We start from the raw sequence: 18,895 nt of genomic DNA, 5'->3' as shown, positions 1-18,895 counted from the left end.
CGCCCCCCGTGCGCCGCGTTTTGTCGCGGTGCGCGCGCGGAGGCCGCGGCGTCTTGGTTTTCTCTTTTGCCCTGACTGTTTTCTCACTGTCTTTCCCTGGTTTGAGCGAGGAGCGGGGCTGAGAAGAGTGGCAGGGTTTCAAAAACCCACATCCACAGAGCCTTGGCGGAAGAGACGGAAAACCGCCTCACCCCGGGTTCTTGTGTGGGCGCTGTTTACTGCACCCTCCTCGCCCGAGGCGACCTGACGGCGAAGCGGAGCGTAGGTTTAGGTGGCGGAGACGCCAGGTGAGGTGAAGTGACCGAAGGAAATGTTTCCTGACATCTTCGGTCGATTTTTTTTTTAAACGTGTAACATCTGTAAGTTGTATCGTGAAAGGTAAATAAAAGAACCTGTGACGCTTAGCGATAACCCGGTCCTATTTTCTAATTCTCCCTTCTTGTTGTAGACTTTAGTTTGTTGTTTGGTAGTTTATCCATCCATGTACAGAATGAAAACATCCTAATGTAAACTAGAAATAGTAGTGTTTACTTGGTGAACGTGGCTCTGATACTTTAAGTTTCTGGGGTTTGTTTTTGTTTTTGTGGGCCAGCTTCAGCTTTTAACCGCCAGGAGTCCGAAAAGCAAATTACACCGGCTGTAGAGGCAGAGTACTGCTGTTGCAGTTTTGCACAATTTTAATCTCTTTCTCAATGCATGCCCGGACTCGTGTATGTACCAGTGTTGGTCAAGGGTATATTAGCAATGTTCAGTATTTTTCCCCCCATAGGAGTGTTTAGCACACTAAGCACGTTGCGTTAGTTGCAGTTCATCTTAGGCCTTATTACTGAATGTAAAATGCCTTCCTCTCTTGGGGGAAAAGGTGCGGTAAAAATGCAAATCATCATTTAGCTAAAACTGAACAGCTGTTACAAGAGTCCACAATTGCAGAACTATTGCACCACTTTCATCTTGGCACCAGGAAGGGGGAATGAGTGAGTAAAAAAGCCCCTCAGTTCACAAGACCACAGACTACTTTCTTTTCTACCTATGTTAATTTTCCATTTCCCTCCCTAGCAACACCAGCCCCACAACCATCTTCTGTAAAACATGTCAAAACGTCCTTAAGCCTGGAAGAAGTCTCACTCTTTCTCAACTATCTAAGAGTCTAGGCTGACATAAAATGAATAATTATCTTTGACTTTGTAAGCAGGAAAGCCAAGCAAGTCACTTCAGGAGTCCAAATAGTGGACCTGCCTCAATGGCATCTTGCCACAGTATTTCTCCTTGGCACACAATCACTCTCTCCCAAGGAGAAATACTGCCAAATATGGAAGGAAAGAGGAAAATAAATACCTGAAAAAAACAAATCAGATAATGTGATAACCTCACAGATTTAAGCATCTTTAACGATAAATTTTCTGAGTAGTCAATGAATTTTCATTCATATACAATAAACAAGCACATATGGAGGGCATATTGTGTTCCAGACGCTATGTTTAGCATTGGAGACACACAGCCAAGCATATATAGTCCCTTTTCTTAAGTAACTCACAATCATTGTAGGGGAAGCTGACACATAAACAGGAAATTCTCACGGAACAAACCAGAAATGAAAGTATGAGAGATGACACAAAATTAATAGTCACAACAATGTCTAGGAGGATGGGCTGACAGCACTGGCATTTACACGTGAGCCATATGACATCTGCCCACTCTTACAGGCTGCCTAGCAGTAGTGACAGTAGTGGGGAAAAATGACAGGGCCATTGTGAATGTTAAGCACTAATAAATGGTGGATTTTGGTGGTCCTGAAGGTCAACTTTATATATGGGATGTTCTTTGTTGGCCTCTAAATTTTAAGTAGTAAATGCACCACAATCCATAGCAGGGAGGGGTAATTGTAACTTTCAGAGTTAATGATGGACAGTGGATGTTGTCATAGGATCATTTATTTTAGTACAGGTTAAGTTTAGTATTTACTCTCAAAAATGTCCTCTTTATACGATATCAAATTGACTCACTAAAAACAAAAGGAAAGGAATACTTTTATATATTAACTATATTATCAAAAAATAGATTGCTGTTTTTCTCATTTGCAATTAGAATGACATTGGAGAAATAAGTTTTCAGATAGTTGGCACTATACAAACGCCAAGAAATTGTCTTCAGTGAGATTAAAAAATAAACAGGCCGGGCGCAGTGGCTCAGGCCTGTAATCCCAGCACTTTGAGAGGCCAAGGCGGGTGGTGGATCACCTGAGGTTGGAAGTTTGAGACCAGCCTGACCAACATGGTGAAACCCCATCTCCACTAAAAATACAAAATTAGCCGAGTGTGGTGGCCCACGCCTGTAATCCCAGCTACTCGGGAGGCTGAGGCCGGAGAATCACTTGAACCTGGGAGGCGGAGTTTGCAGTGAGCCTGAGATCGTGCCATTGCACTCCAGCCTGGGCAACAAGAATGAAACTGTCTCAAAAAAAAAAAAAAAAAAAAAAAAAAAGTTCCTCATAAGATTCCACTTCAAAAGATATCCCAGAAACGACAACAAGTGAATAGCACTTTAGCCATTGTAAAGAAGCAGTTTTATAGTGGATCAAAGTTTGCTACAGAAAGTAACCTGCTTTTGATATCTCATTTCTGAGAATTTTTCATGTTTATCAGATATTGCAGTATTTAAGGTTAGAAATAATGCAATAAGAAAATAGCTGGGTGCGGTGTCTCACTCCTGTAATACCAATATTTTGGGAGGCCAAAGCAGGCTCATCACTTAAGGTGAGGAGTTCGAGACCAGCCTGAAAACTCATCTCTACTAAAAATACAGAAATTAGCCAGGCGTGGTGGCAGGCATCTGTAATCCCAGCTACTCAGGAGGCTGAGGCAGGAGAATTGCTTGAACCCTGGAGGAGGAGGTTGCAGTGAGCCAAGGTCGCGCCACTGCACTCCAGCCTAGGTGACAGAGTGAGACTCCATCTCAAAAAAAAAAAAAAAATCTTTAAAGAAATGATTTATCCAACTGAAGCTTCTGGCTTAAGTGTGGCCTTTTTGACCAAATTGGTTTAATAGCAGCAGTATATAGGTACAATTTGTTCTGAAACAACAATTATGTTTATTTGTATTATTGGAGAATTGGTTTATTCCTACTCAATTAAAGAAAAAGGTACTTCGTGTTCTAGAGACCACCTGTGTCTTTTCCAAATTAGCAATTAATGTTTGAACTGAATAAATCTTCCTATCTCTCCATGTTTTTGTTGTTAACACAGGTAGTGGTGGGTCCTATAAGATCCCTTATAACTGTTCTTTTGTCTCTTTTCTGAAATTCTGTTGAGCAGCTTATTCAAAAGACGAAGATTTCAATTTTTTAAGAAAATTAGTACTATTTGGCCAGGTGTGGTGGCTCACGCCTGTAATCCCAGCACTTTGGGAGGCTGAGGCAGGCAGATCACTTGAGGTCTGGAGTTTGAGACCAGCCTGGCCAACATGGTGAAACCCCGTCTCTACTAAAATGTAAAAATTAGTCTGGCGTGGTGGTGCGTGCCTATAGTCTCAGCCACTCAGGAGGCTGAGGCAGGAGAATCACTTGAACCTGGGAGGCAGAAGTTGCAGTGAACCAAGATCACACCACTGCACTCCAGCCTGGGCAGTAGAGTGAAACTCCAACCTCATAAAAAAAGAAAAAGAAAATTAGTACTATTTGATAGTCTATTAAATTTGATTTTTGGGGGGTGGTGGGACAGAGTTTTGCTCTTTTTGCAAAACTAGAGTGCAGTGGCATTATCTCAGCTCACCTCAACCTCTGCCTCCCGGGTTCAAGCAATTCTCCTGCCTCAGCCTCCCAAGTAGCTGGCATTACAAGTATGCGCCACCATGCCCGGCTAATTTTGTATTTTTAGTAGAGATGGGGTTTCTTCATGTTGGTCATGCTGGTCTCAAAACCTCAAGTGATCCGCCCGCCTTGGCCTCCCAAAGTGCTGGGATTATAGGCGTGAGCCATTGTGCCTGGCAAATTTGATTTTATTTAATACATACTTTCATACTAATAGCCATATAACAATAAAAATGTCACATTTAAGTGTATTCGGTAAGGTATAATTAGTAACAAATATATTTTACATCATATTTATTAATAAAATAACTTTAAAGCAAGTATTAATCAAGATAATCATGGATTTTTACTTCCTGGACCTCCTGACAGGGCCTCCAAACTATATTTCAGTGACATAGTCTACCTTTTACTGAACTACAGTCTTCCCCATTTTCCTATCTTGTACATATTTATTCCCCTCCCTCCCTCCCTCTCTCTTTCTCTCTCTCCCACTTATTCTTATATTTCTTACCATCTACTATGGGTATACTCGTCCAAGACACGTGGCTTTTCTCATTGCCTCTGCCCCTTTCTGGGTTCATCAACTCTCTTTCCATGAATCTCCTACTTCTTCCTTTCTCTAGAGTGGCTATGGATGACACCAAGGATCATTCCCACTATCTTAGCCAAAGATGAACATTTTTCACCATGATTAATAGTGTGCCATGTGATCCATCAGTTCTCCATAAAATGATAAAGTAAGCAGAGTTCATCTTTGAACTTTGAAGGCAGGTATCCTACCTCCCCTTTCTACACTTCCCAGCTCAAGTCCCTTGATCCTGAATACTTAGAATCTCCACCTCAATCCCACCAGTTAACACCACACTCCTATATTCCCAAAATTGTTTTTACTAGGCAAGCACCACCGCCACCAATAAATATCCAGTGCTTCAATTTGTCTAGGCCTTGGAGGTGACTGGCATACTTTCCAGTTAATAAAATCGATTACAATCAGCCCTCTATATCGGTGGCTTCCACATTCGTGGATTCCATACCTTTGGTTTCAACCAACCTAGGATCAAAAATACTCTGAAAAAGAAGTGGGTGGTTATGTCTCTACTGAACATGTGTAGGTATTTATTTATTCTCATTACCCCATAAACAATAAAGTATAACAACTATTCACATAACATTTACATTAGGTATTACAAGTAATCTAAAGATGATTTAAAGTATATGGAAGGATATGCATAGGTTATATGCAAATAAATGCCATTTTATATAAGGGACTTACGGATCCATGGATTTTGGTATGAGGGGGTCCAGAAACTATCCCCCAGGGATACTGAGGCATAACTATTTTAAAGCTGTACTCCAAGCATCCTCTTGGGGTTTTCAAAGGTATGTTTCAGAAGCCACCTAGAGAACATGAAAGGAACCAGGTAGATGGGTCCTGAGAGAGAAAGCCTGTGTTTTATCTGTTAACATATTGACCATCTATTTGTCTCCCCAGTAACCTTTTTCTTTGAACAATGCTCTTTGTCTTTGGGGGAAACTATTTCTACCTGCACCATGAATGGTAATTTTAGTGCAGCTACAACTCAAAGAATCCCCCAACTTCTTGGCTACAGTGATGGACATAGAACTCAAGTCAAAGCAAGCAGAGTTCTTCCCCAGGATATGTTCATGTGGAACTAAGGGGAGAAGGGCTATTCCACCATAGCAGTAGAGCCCAGAAGGAAGTCAGAATGGTCAATGGCCTTGTGTAGAATGAAGCCACCACTCAGATGAGAAATGTAGAGAACAATTCCTGTCGGTGCACCAGTCTCAGGTTCTGGTGATCCCTGAGCTCCCAGCTGTGCCTTTTCATATAATGTAGCTAAATTAATTGGTAAATTCTCTTCTACATCCAAACTAACTGGAGTTAGACCTCTGCAACCAAAACATCTGAATACATTGTGTTTCTGCTTGAGAGTTCTTTCAAAGAAAGAACTTTCAAACTTTCAAAAAGTTCTTTCAAACTTATTGCTGCCCAATAAGTTTGAAAATCACTGAACTTAAACTAAGTCGTTATGATTGGTGGAATCGTAGTCTACCAAACATTGAAGGTCACTTGGTCCTACTTCTGCATTTTCCACATGAGGAATCTGAGGCAAAATAACTTGCTGAATGAACATCACCCAGGCAGTCAGTGTTAGAAACTGGTCTGTGATCATCCCGGCTAACACGGTGAAACCCTGTCTCTACTAAAAATACAAAAATTAGCCGGGCGTGGTGGTGGGCACCTGTAGTCCCAGCTACTCGGGAGGCTGAGGCAGGAGAATGGCGTGAACCTGGGAGGCAGAGCTTGCAGTGAGCCAAGATCATGCCACTGCACTCTAGCCTGGGCGACAGAGTGAGACTCCATCTCAAAAAAAAAAAGAAAGAAAGAAACTGGTCTCTGGATACCTAGTTCATTTGTTCTCCTTATTAAGCTTCTCTGTTTAATTCCTCCCAAAGGTATTTTTACAAGGTAATTATTTAGAAATAAACCTTAACCTAAAAGAATAAATCAAAACAATGGCAGTTTCAGACACTGACTACATAGTGGGAAGATACTTGGTGGCATGGAGGCCATAATGGATCCCTTTTCCTCTTTGAGCCCCTCAAACTTTGAGCCCCTTTTTCATATTGGACCTAAACAAACTCTTTGAATCTTAGATGGTCACATCTACAAGTCTTAACTCCCATCTTTATGCTTATGACTCCCAAATGTACATCTTCAATCCAAAGTTCTCATCACACATTTAGATTATATTGTCAATTTTCTCCTGGATATCTCCACCTACACAGGCTACACACATTGCAAGATATATATATGTCTAAAACTGAGTTCATTGTCTTTCACCCAAAATTGATTCTTGGTCTTGCATGACCCTCTCTTATTAAAAATGGTACTATCATGCTAAAAATAATGTAATCATATAAATAGTCACGTAATGCAGAATCCTAGAAGTAATCCTTAACTTTTCTCTCCCAGCCTCACCAAGATCTACCAATTCTGCCTACTACATATTTTCATTAATCTAGCCCCGTCATCATAATGCACTCCAGAGTTATAAGTGAGCCTGTCACCTCTTGCCTGAGCTTTTTGCATTTTGTCTATTGTTTTCATGCCCTAAGTATAATCCCAACATCCTCCTAAAACATATCCTGTTCATATTAATTACTCTGCTCTTTAAATGACTTTACATAATTTATAAAATAAAGCCTAACTTCACAAGCACGTATGTTCCTTAATGATTTGCCCCTCTTACCACACCACCTGCAGCCATTTAACCACCAGCTTCTCTCTCTCACCCTTGCCTTTAATGAACCACCTGTCACTTCTTAAACAGGATGTGCCCTTTTAGATATCTTTGCACATGCAAAGTATAGTGTCTTTCCTCGGCATAGTATGCTGTTTCCCATTTTGTCCTTTTCTTAAAATCATCCTTGAAGATTCATCTCAAGCATCACTGCCTCTGTGAAGCTTTTTCTAAAAACCCTGCTAGGTACTCCCTTAACAGGCTGTGCCTAACTTTCTTACAGTAAGTGTGGTTAAATTAACCAGCAAATTCTCTTTTATACTCATCTAACTTGAGTTAGATCTCTCCAAAACATCTGAACTAGTAAGTTGTGTTTCTGTATTATTATTCTTTCAAAGAAGGCTAATGACTGCTAAAATAAGTTTGGTAATCACTGAACTAAATGATGATAAAGCATTATTATTGGTTGAAGCATTTTTAAAAAGAGGTACCCCATTTGTGGAGATGAATTAGGATATGTTTCCCTCTGGGTGCATGCAGTCTATCAAAGCACAGTCCCCACTAACCTTTTGCCCAGTTGTCTGTATCCAGTATGCAAACTGCACAAGCATATGGCATTATGCTATAATTACCTGTGTGTGTACACATCTGTCTTTCACACCCTAGATTGCAAATTCTGTCTTTATCCCTAGTACATCATAGAATTTCTGATACAGAATTCTCAAGGAACAATTGCTTAATTAATGATAGCAATTCTCAAATCATACCACGTAGTCTTGACTTTACTAGCAATTAGCTCCTAGTAAAAGAAATCAGAAATAACAGTAACAAATGTTATTTTTCTCTCACATGAAGGAAGTCTGGAAGTAGTCAATGCAGGGCTGATATGGCACATCCATGGTCAGCAAGGGCCAGGCTGCTTTTCTCCTTGGGTTTACTATCTTTAGAGCATGGCTTCCTTTCCTGCTTCATAGTCCAATATGGCTGTCCAGGACACCCCATACAGTTGTGTAGTTTATTTACTGTGAAGACACCTGACCAAGAAGTGAATGGGGGCTGTATATTCTGAGGGATTCCTTCTAGCCAGAGGAGGAAATTTTTCTAACTCATATGCAAAGATGGGGGATTCTTCCTGTTCTGTTCAAAGGCACCAAAAACATTAACAGAGGTACCATGGCTATTGTGGTTCCAGCTATCCCACTCATTTTCTTGGCAGAACAAAAATTAACCCCACCCCTAAACACTTTCCTGGAAGGCTCACCCAAAAAATACTTGCTTAGATTTCACTGTCCAGAAGCAATGAAAGAACATGAGTAGCTGAAAGGGAAGCTGGAAAGCATAGTGTTTCGGTGAGATACACTGCCACCATAAATAAACTACTGGATAGCCTCAGTCTAAGTGCAGCACAGATAATGATTCATGACTTCAACGTCTAATGGTTGATGAGTCCAAAGAAATAGTTAAAGCATTCTGTTGAGTTTCATAACTAAGAGTTTTAACTCTAGCAAAGCAATCTTACAATTATGTTTATCTGAATTAAAGCAAGACACTTTGAACAAAATATTCATGGTCTGTTTTTAGAAACTGATGATAATTTCCCTCTCTTTCTCTCTGTTTCTCTATCTGAAAGTTTGTTTTTGATATTCAAAAGAACATCAGTATTTAAATTCTGAGTTATCAAGTAGAAGGATTCCCTGACCTTTTATAATTTGTTTTAAAAGTCTCCTCTTAACAGGGGTTCTTTTTCCTATCCAAGATAGCATTGAAAGTTTAGGATTGTGTTTATTTTGCTTGTACCTGTGTTTCTAAGCATATGATAACTAACAAAGCCTCCCCACTGCCTTTCTTTCAAGGATCTTTATAATCTGGACTCAAACATTCACACTAGGTTTCATCCAAACTTGTTCGCAATACATGCCCTGACTTTCCAAATCCGTATCTTTGTTCACATTGTTCACTTCTCAACTTTCCTTTTCCACACCATCAAGCACATCCTTCAAGCACTTACTCCCATCCTTTTTCATGAAGTGCTCTGTCACCCAGACTGGAGTGCAGTGGCTCAATCTCGGCTCCCTACAACCTCCTCCTCCCAGGTTCTAGCGATTCTCCAGCCTCAGCCTCCCCAGTAGCTAGGATTACAGGTGCACACCATCATGCCCAACTAATTTTTGTATTTTTAGTAGAGACGAGGTTTCACTATGTTGGCCAGGCTGGTCTCGAACTCCTGACCTCAAGTGATCTGCCCATCTTGGCCTCCCGAAGTGCTGGGATTATAGGCGTGAGCCACTGTGCCCGGCCTAAAATTAGTTTTCATACACCATCTTGTGCTGAAAACCGTGGCATACTGTATGGCAGGGAAAATAAACTAGATGTTAAAATTTTACAACAGATATTCCACCCACTAAATAATTTATATTTTGAAATTTGAGATTTATATAATCTGGAATAACTCTTTAAATGTCAAGCATTAAACTTTGTTTTTGTTTTAAACTAATACCAACTGCTGATACACCCACACAAAACAAATTTGGTAAACTTCCACCAGCTGACCTTTAAAATAATCATTAGTTAAAAGAATTATGCTTTTCTGCAACAGGAATAATCTCGTTATTCGTGTTCTTTCCAGAATTATATTCTACTTTTTTATTTAGCTTGTCTATATTGGTGTTCCAATCCCAAAAATAGCTAGGAAAGAACAATATTTTTAACATCTCAAATCTTCTAACTTCTTCTTATTTATCTTCCATATATAATAGTACATTCTTTCTATAACTTGTGCTTTTTTAAAAATAAGCAACTTTTAGATTTAACTGTTTTAACTGAATGGGCCAACCAAACTTTATTTTTTTACAGTATTTATGAAATAGAGCAAATCTTTTGATGTGAAGATAGAGCCTCTGTTTCATTCTTTGGTTCTAAAATGACTCACGCTCATCATACATTTTAATTTGTGTTCTCTGGTTAACCTTTTCAGTTCTTTCTTTATGCTAAACAGAACTAACAAAGATTAGTTATGATTCTAACATATGATGTGACTTAAGATAATCACTACATGAAACTGTTTTCCCCATTGCATGTTATAATGCCTGAAAAGTTAGCATGGAGATTGACTCCTTTGAAAATAAAAACTTTTAAAATACCATACATCATCTTAAATTAGTGTGTCACAACACCTGCTATGCAGAACACAATTTCCCATTAGATTCTTAGGGTACGTGGAGAGGGGAGATTCTATGCTGAAATAAATATAGGAAATGCTACATACTGCATTTTTTCTCTTGAAAACTCATAATACTCTTAAGTTAAACAATTAAGAAATCTTACCTAAAGAAACATGTTTAACTTTAATAGTGTTTTCTCAAATATATTAACCTTAGAGCTCTACTTCATATCCGTAAATGTCCTATCATACCAGTGTTCTTTGGAAAATGCTTTGTGAAACGCTACTTATACCTACAATCAGGAAACCTTGCTTTAGAATTATAGAAACAAAGCTGGAAATCTTACATATTGATAATGTAGCTTAAGTCTCAAGCTTTTCAGATTTAAAAAATAGACCTATAAAAGTTAAATTATGTGGCTTAAGTGATAAAGCCAGGATGAGAACTTACCTTTCATTTCCCATCTGATTCCTGAGATCAAAATGCTACAGAATTATAGTGTACATAAGAGGCCTCTTCAGTTGGGTTACTGGCTCTCTTATTTCTCTAGTTCTGTAAAATGTTATGAAGGGAAAAAAGAGTGAGTTCTTGTGGGTTTTGTTTCTTTATAAAAATGGAGCCAGGCGTGGTGGCTCATGCCTGTAATCCCAGCACTTTGAGAGGCAGGGGTGGGCGGATCACTTGAGGTCAGGAGTTTGAGACCAGCCTAGGCAACGTGGCAAAACCCTGTCTCTACTAAAAATATAAAAATTAGCTGAACATCGTGGCACATGCCTGTAATCCCAGCTACTCGGGAGGCTGAGGCAAGAGAATCACTTGACCCCAAGAGGCGGAGGTTGCAGTGAGCCGAGATCAAGCCACTGCGCTCCAACCTGAGTGACAGAGACTCTGTCTCAAAAAAAAAAAAAAAAGAAGCGGGGAGGTCAAATCATAGATAATACTGTTGATATATTTTATTGTCATTACGTATAATCCTAGAGTATAGTTCTCAATCCCATCAGACCCCACACTCCCTTTTAATAGCAAATATTTTGTAATGCCTTCATTGTTACCCTCATCTGGAATCCATAGATAATATATTTTATGTACATAAACAGTTTATTTTGAAAAGCATTATAATGCCTTATCTATTATATTTAGGATAATTAAAAGCAAAATATTTATAATGAAATAATATGAAATTATCAGGCTCGACTACATTAGAAGGCATAGTAGTTAGATGCTAGTATCTATATGTAGCTTTAATGTAAATCTTATGGCTACAAGAGCCAACTGATATACGGATGTGTTAATTTGTCAAAGGAGTGACGTGATTCTTCTAAAATGGTGAACTACACTTGGTAAATTCCAAGCAAAACAAAGTGCATACATTGTTTTCTCCATGTGCATAATAGCTACATTCCTAGAAAATCCATATTACAGTTATTTCAGAAACTCTCAAAACTCTTTATATTGGCCAGGTGCGGTGGCTCATGCCTGTAATCCCAGCACTGTGGGAGGCTGAGATGGGTGGATCACCTGAGGTCGAGAGTTCGAGACCATCCTGACCAACATGGAGAAACCCTGTCTCTACTAAAAATACAAAATTAGCCGGGCGCGGTGGTGCATGTCTATAATCCCAGCTACTCGGGAGGCTGAGGCAGGAGAATCACTTGAACCCGGGAGGCAGAGGTTGCGGTGAGCTGAGATGGCGCCATTGCACTCCAGCCTGAGCAGCAAGACCGGAACTCCATCTCAAAAAAAAAAAACCTCTTTATATTATCAGTAAAATGGAGTTGGTTCTAGATCATCACCAACAGGTTTTTCTTTTTGTCTAGAGGGACATTTGAAAATCATGTAGAATGCATCCTTTATATGTAGAATTTTCCTGAGAAGTCTAGGACAGCTAGCATCCCTACTCATTCCAAATGTCACTTCCTCACTCCCACCTCTGTGACTGGGATGTCCAAAAACCTTTCCTACCAACTCTCAAAATGCCCCTACCCGTGAGTTAAGAACCACTATTGTAGAATATATCTTAAAAATTGCCTAGCATTCTATTGAATGTGACAGTAGTGAATTACCAACTATTCACTAAATTCAAGGGCACAGCTCCTTAACTCACTGAATAATCTCAATAGGGACAATTTACTGCGAGCTCACAATGCCCCAGAAACTTTATTTACATTTGCCTCTTTAACCTTTATAACCACCATATAAACTATTAATGTTTCCACATGATGCAAAAAATTGTATGTACACAGGTTCAAAGTTTTTATCTTGTATCTACATGTAGCTTTAATGTGAATCTCATGGCTGCAAGAACAGACTGATACACAGATGTGTTGATCTGTCGTAGGAGTGACAAATGAGAAACCTGAGGCTCAAAGATGTCAAATAACTTTCTTCAGGAGAGCCTGGATCCAAACAGGTCTTTTTGATGTTTAAATCCATGTGCTTAGCCACTACAATATATTGCCAAATGTAGTTTTTATTACTGAAAGCAGCTGTTCTCTTTCTGTTCATACTTTTCTTACCTTCTGATGTAGCTCCCCTTTGTAAATGGCTTTCCTTTTTGATCTTTCTGGAACAATTTTTTTTTTCTGGAAACATATGAGGCTGTTCCCCACTTCCTCCCCACCCCCCACCTCAACTCCTTTTAACATAGAGATCTGTGCTAGATTTGGATCTGCTACAATTTGATTCCAATTAATGTCCCTACCCTAAGGCTGTCTCTAAATGAATGACTCAATATAACTGAGCAAATTTCATTTTTAAAGGAGCTTAGGAATTTTTAACTTGAACCAACATGTCCAGGGAGTATACTGTTACATGTTCATTGCCTTTTTTTCCTCGTCAGCCGTTCACTTTTTAAATTACTAGCTGGTTGCTTCCACTCCCACTATTGCCATCTAAAAATATTATTTCACTGGTTATGAACAATCTCCTCATTAGTGGAGTGTTTTTCTTCTCCATTACTAGAGTGGAAGTAATTTGAGGCCAGAGAATGTATGCCACTTTGTTTACTCTGTGATACTTTGTAATACTTACACATAGTAAATTCACAGTAACTGTCCATTGAGTTCATGAAGCTGAGTTCAATCTAATTTAGCACAATAATTATAAGTAAATATGAAGACTTATTCACTTAGACCCTTTGTGTTTTGTTTTCTACACCCATAAAATAAGCATAATTATTCCTAAATCAGAGTTCTTCTGAAGATCCAAGGAGATAATATTTGTGAGTGTTGTTAAATTATATCAACACATGGCAGACATTTAAAAAGAATGGCTTTGGCCAGGCGCAGTGGCTCACGCCTGTAATCCCAGCACTTTGGGAGACCAAGGCGGGTGGATCATGAGGTCAGGAGTTCAAGACCAGCCTGACCAACATGGTGAAACCCCACCTCTACTAAAAATAAAAAAATTAGCTGGGATTGGTGGTGGGCGCCTGTAATCCCAGCTACTCGGGAGGCTGAGGCAGGAGAATTGCTTGAACCTGGGAGGCAGAGGTTGCAGTGAGCCGAGATCGCCATTGCACTCCAGCCTGAGCGACAGAACAAGACTCTGTCTCAAAAAAAAAAAAAAAAAAAGAGTGACTTCTCTTCCTCATGTAGTACTTTATAAGCTGACATGTGGTTTCAAATTTTGGACCTATGTACGTAAATGTTTTTGCCTTTCTGTATGATATGCGTATGGACTTCAATGGGATATGTAGACATAATCAACAACTTTTAAGTCTTTAAAATATATATAAAGAATAAATTAGGTAATTGTGCATTCATGGTAGGGAGCTAACTTTCCCACCTATACTGTCACTGTATGTGTGTATCTTTTGGAGGGATGTTCATCTTATTGTGTTGTGAAGCAATTATTCTGAAGGGTTCATAACAGTAAAGCCTCAGATCTGAGAGTACAGTCTTGTCTGAAGAACTAGGTCTTTCTTGTTGGGAATTGCCAAGGAAAGAGGCTAGACCTCAGATAGGAACATTTTACTAAGAGAGTGGGCTCAAAAATGATATGGGATGAAATTTGATCTCCAAAGGTCAAGGATTCAGAAGGTTTAGAAGTGTGCTGTTAAGTAATTGCTGTTAACAATGGCTCTCCTGATCCATCACATAGTAGTAAACAGAGAGCTAAGAAGGAAGGGCACAGATCAGATCTGTTTTGTGTGTGTGTGTGTGTGTGTGTGTGTGTGTGTGTGTGTGTGTTGTTTTTTTTTTCCTCCTCCAAGGTAGCACATGAGCTTTTGAGAGCAAGGAATAGTTTTAACCCAGATTATCCAAATTCATGCAATTATTCAGGTTTGTTTCCATTTTTTAAATCCCCTAATCTGTAATAAACTATTTTAGTTGTAGTGCAGGAAATAAGAAGAGGGTCATTTGTATATACATGGGCCAGAATGCTGAAAGAGCTAGCCATAACCCTCCTGCCCCTAGTATGTTTGTCTTAAGGGCAGTCAGTTCAAAGATCCCAATGCCAAGGGAAAGCCAGGGAAAATAGTGAGGACCAAGTGGTCTTTCTCCTGATCATCTGAAAATTCTCCTTATAATGCTAAATTTGGAAGATCAGGGTTATATTTCTGTAAAGAAAAACAGAATCCTAACACATACGATTCATTGCTTTATCCACAGAGCCTTCCTAGCACATGATGCTCCCTAAGAATTTGTAGAATAAATAAATGAGCCACTACATATTTATTGAGATTTGTTTTTCTTTGTTCCTTTCACTTTGTTTTATAGCTAGCCCGTAAGCTACAGTCCAGGTGACTTTTATTCATGTTCAACTCAACATCCATTGAGCACCTTCTATGAGCAAGGAACTGAGCTAGCTGCTGTAGGATACGTAAGAATGAATAAGATATGGCACCTTGCTTTAAGGAGCTAAAAGTCTAGTGGCTGAGATAGATACGGACATAAAGAACTCTCTTTTTAACGTGTAACCACAGGGATGTCTGAAGTTTCCTAGCTTATTACCTTTCTTTTTGTACGCATTTTTCAATTTCTGTCTCCCTTAAGAACACTTGTGCATTTGTGCTTCATCTTCCTTGCCTGACTCACTCCCTTGATACCATTTTTATATTCTTTCATATCAACTATTCTTATTACTCTAATAGCTCTTTCCTCTCTTTTAAAAAGCTTTGAGTACATCCTTCTTGACTGGAGAAAAGACTCCCCTGGAGGCTTTTCTTTGATTATCTTTCAAGTCTGTTTTCTCTTCATTTTCCTTTAAGTTTTTATGTACTTCAAGTTGACTGTTATTACCTTTTGGTAGAATGACGTTCTCTAGATTTTCCCCAGAAGATATTTAGTATACATTTTATTAGTAAAGTGGAAAGTCTGAGCCTAATGTGTTGTTGTTTTTTGTTTTGTTTTGTTTTTGTTTTTTATCTTGAACACATAACATATTACAGAAGCTGGTTAAAATTCTTAATGGTGGACATAGGCACACTGTTGTTGTGGTGGTGGTGGTGGTTTTTTTTTTTTTTTTTTTTTTGAGACGGAGTCTCGCTCTGTCACCCAGGCTGGAGTGCAGTGGCCAGATCTCAGCTCACAGCAAGCTCCGCCTCCCGGGTTCCCGCCATTCTCCTGCCTCAGCCTCCCGAGTAGCTGGGACCACAGGCGCCGCCACCTCGCCCGGCTAATTTTTTGTGTTTTTAGTAGAGACGGGGTTTCGCCGTGTTAGCCAGGATGGTCTCAATCTCCTGACCTAGTGATCCGCCCGTCTCGGCCTCCCAAAGTGCTGGGATTACAGGCTTGAGCCACCGCGCCCGGCCTTTTTTTTTTTTTTTAAGACAAGATCTCACGCTGTTACCTAGGCTGGAATGCAGTGGCACAAATATGGCTCACTATAACCTCAATCTCCTGGGCTCAAGCGATTCTCCCACCTCAGCCTCCTAAGCAGCTGAGGACTACAGGTGCAGGCCACCATGCCCATTTTGTTTTGTTTTTTGTTTTGTCTTTAGTAGAGGGGGTCTCTCCATGTTGCTCAGTCTGGTCTTCAGCTCCTAGGCTCAAGCCATCTTCCTGCCTCAGCCTCCCAAAGTGCTGGGATTATAGGCATGAAACACTGTGGCCAGCCTACACGTGGTCTCCTAAACAATATAAACAATACTGTTTCATTAAAATCAGATCAGACAATAAGTATAGTTACCTGAAAGCTGAATTGTATAGCAAAGATCTAATAAAATGAATTAAGACCCCCCAAAAATGTCATTCTCTACCTCTTCAATTGAAAAAAAAAGAATGAAATATTATTTTGGTTTTTTACAAATATTTTATTACAGTATTTCTGATTTTGTATAGCACGTTAAAATTTAAAAATCTTTTTGATGTACAACAGCTCATTTGATATTCACAATAATGTTGTGAAGAAATCAAAGTCCTATAATAACTGTCATTTTTATCAGATAAGAAATCACAGAGATGCCAATGAGATCTCCAGACTTACAAGATCTATTTGTATGTGGCAGATCTAGGTCTCAAATCCAGGCATTCTTACCTTTAAGATATGATCCTTCTGCTTCCTCATGCTATACATTATTTCATCAGGCTATTTATAATTACATTTAAATGTAGTTTCATTTATTTGAACTACAATTTGTATTGTAGAAATACTATTCACTAAACCCTTATATAGAAAATTAGTATAGACTATTACTATGGTGATCCAGTAGGACTAAACTTTTCAGCATATAAAATCCAAACCAGTGCTGGGTGCAGTGGCTCATGCCTACAATCCTAGCTATTAGGGAGGTTGAGGCAGGAGGATCGCTGGAGCCCAAGAGTTAAAGGCTACAATGAGCCATGATTGTGCCACTGTACTCCAGCCTGGGCAACAGAGCAAGACCTTCTCTCTGAAAGAAAAAAAAAAAAGAATCTAAATCTTAGCGACTACTAATGCAGATAGTAAGTGGACTCCATAGATCCAAATAATTGCACTAGGATCAAAGAACTCTCTTTGTGTCTATTTCAAAGACTGAGGCTGGGCGCAGTGGCTCACGCCTATAATCCCAGCACTTTAGGAGGCCGAGGCAGGTGGATCACCTGAGGTCAAGTGTTCGAGACCAGCCTGGCCAATGTGGTGAAACCTCATCTCTACTAAAAATACAAAAATTAGCTGGGCGTTGTACTGCGTGCCTGTAGTCCCAGCTACTCAGGAGACTGAGCCAGGAGAATCGTTTGAACCCAGGAGGCGGAGGTTGCAGTGAGCCAAGATTGTGCCATTCCACTCCAGCCTGGGTAACAGACTGAGGCTCCATCTCAAAAACAAAAACAAAAAACAAAGACTTTATTACAGTGAGCATCTATCCAATTGTCTATGCCAATGACTTAACAGCAGATATCAAAATACTGGAGAGTTAAGGGGCTATTATATTATTGAATGACTATTAACAGTTATCTCACTCTTTAATCAAATAAAGTTTTGGGGAATATTTGTCTCAGTGTAGCAACATAGGGCAGTTTGACAATTTCTTGAATTCAAGGTAAATGAATATAAATCATCAGAGAGTGTTCTAGTAGAAGGATTAGATGGAAAAGACAAGCTAAAACTGAAGTAAAAATAAAAGACTATAATGCATTACTTCCAAAAGTCTTCACTAATTTCATTTATGTCTAAGTTACATGAGACTAAGTCTCATAATGCACTTAGCTGAAGCCATAGTGATTGGTAAACTGCAAATCAGCCATTAAAAAAATTTATATATTTTTAAAATAGGGTCTCGCTCTGTCACCCAGGCTGGAGTGCAGTGGCACAATCTTGCCTCACTGCAACCTCTACCCCCTGGTCTCAAGTGATCCTCCGACCTCAGCCTCCCAAGTAGCTGGAACTACAGGCACGCACCATCACACCTGGCTATTTTTTTTTTTTTTTAATTTTTGTAGAGACAAGGTTTCATCATGTTGCCCAGACTAGTCTCAAACTCCTGGGCTCAAACAATCCACCTACCTTGGCCACCTAATGTGCATTAGACATGAACAACCACGCCTAGCCATAAGCAAAAAAAATTTTTTTTTTTTTTTTTTGAGATGAAGTCTCACTCTGTCACCCAGGCTGGAGTGCAGTGGCACGATCTTGGCTCGCTGCAACCTCCACCTCCTGGGTTCAAGCAATTCTCCTGCCTCAACCTCCCAAGTAGCTGAGATTACAGGCGCCTGCCACCACGCCTGGCTAATTTTTGTATTTTTAGTAGAGATGGGGTTTCACCATGTTGGCCAGGCTGGTCTTGAACTCCTGACCTCATGATCTGCCCACCTTGGCCTCCCAAAGTGCTGGGATTACAGGCGTGAGCCACCACGCCCAGCCCCATAAACACATTTTTAAAAAACCTTTTATTTCCCATGCCTTTGACACAAGACTAGACTCCAACCATCAAAAGTTTCTTTCTACAACATTGTAAGATAAAAATATAAAATATAGTGCCTCAAACAGAAATACATCAGCATCCTTTCACAGAATAGGACCTGATCCAAGATGATTAATAAATGCAACCGGCTCTTCATGTACTTCTAGAATTTAGCACTGGGTTTTGTTCTGGCTATTGGAAAGTCTTCTGATCTAAAACATCTCATGAGCAGTTCACGTGGAGGATGTAGTGTGTTTTACTCAGAAATGAAACTAAATTGTTAATCCTGCCTTTGATGTTTCTTGTACATTGTTCTTCTATTTTTCTGTTCTCAGTAG

The sequence above is a fragment of the Macaca fascicularis genome, chromosome 5 (assembly GCF_037993035.2).
Source record: "Macaca fascicularis isolate 582-1 chromosome 5, T2T-MFA8v1.1".
NCBI classification, from domain to species: domain Eukaryota; kingdom Metazoa; phylum Chordata; class Mammalia; order Primates; family Cercopithecidae; genus Macaca; species Macaca fascicularis.
The sequence above is the reverse complement of the archived record's forward strand: the minus strand, read 5'-3'. Positions refer to the sequence as shown.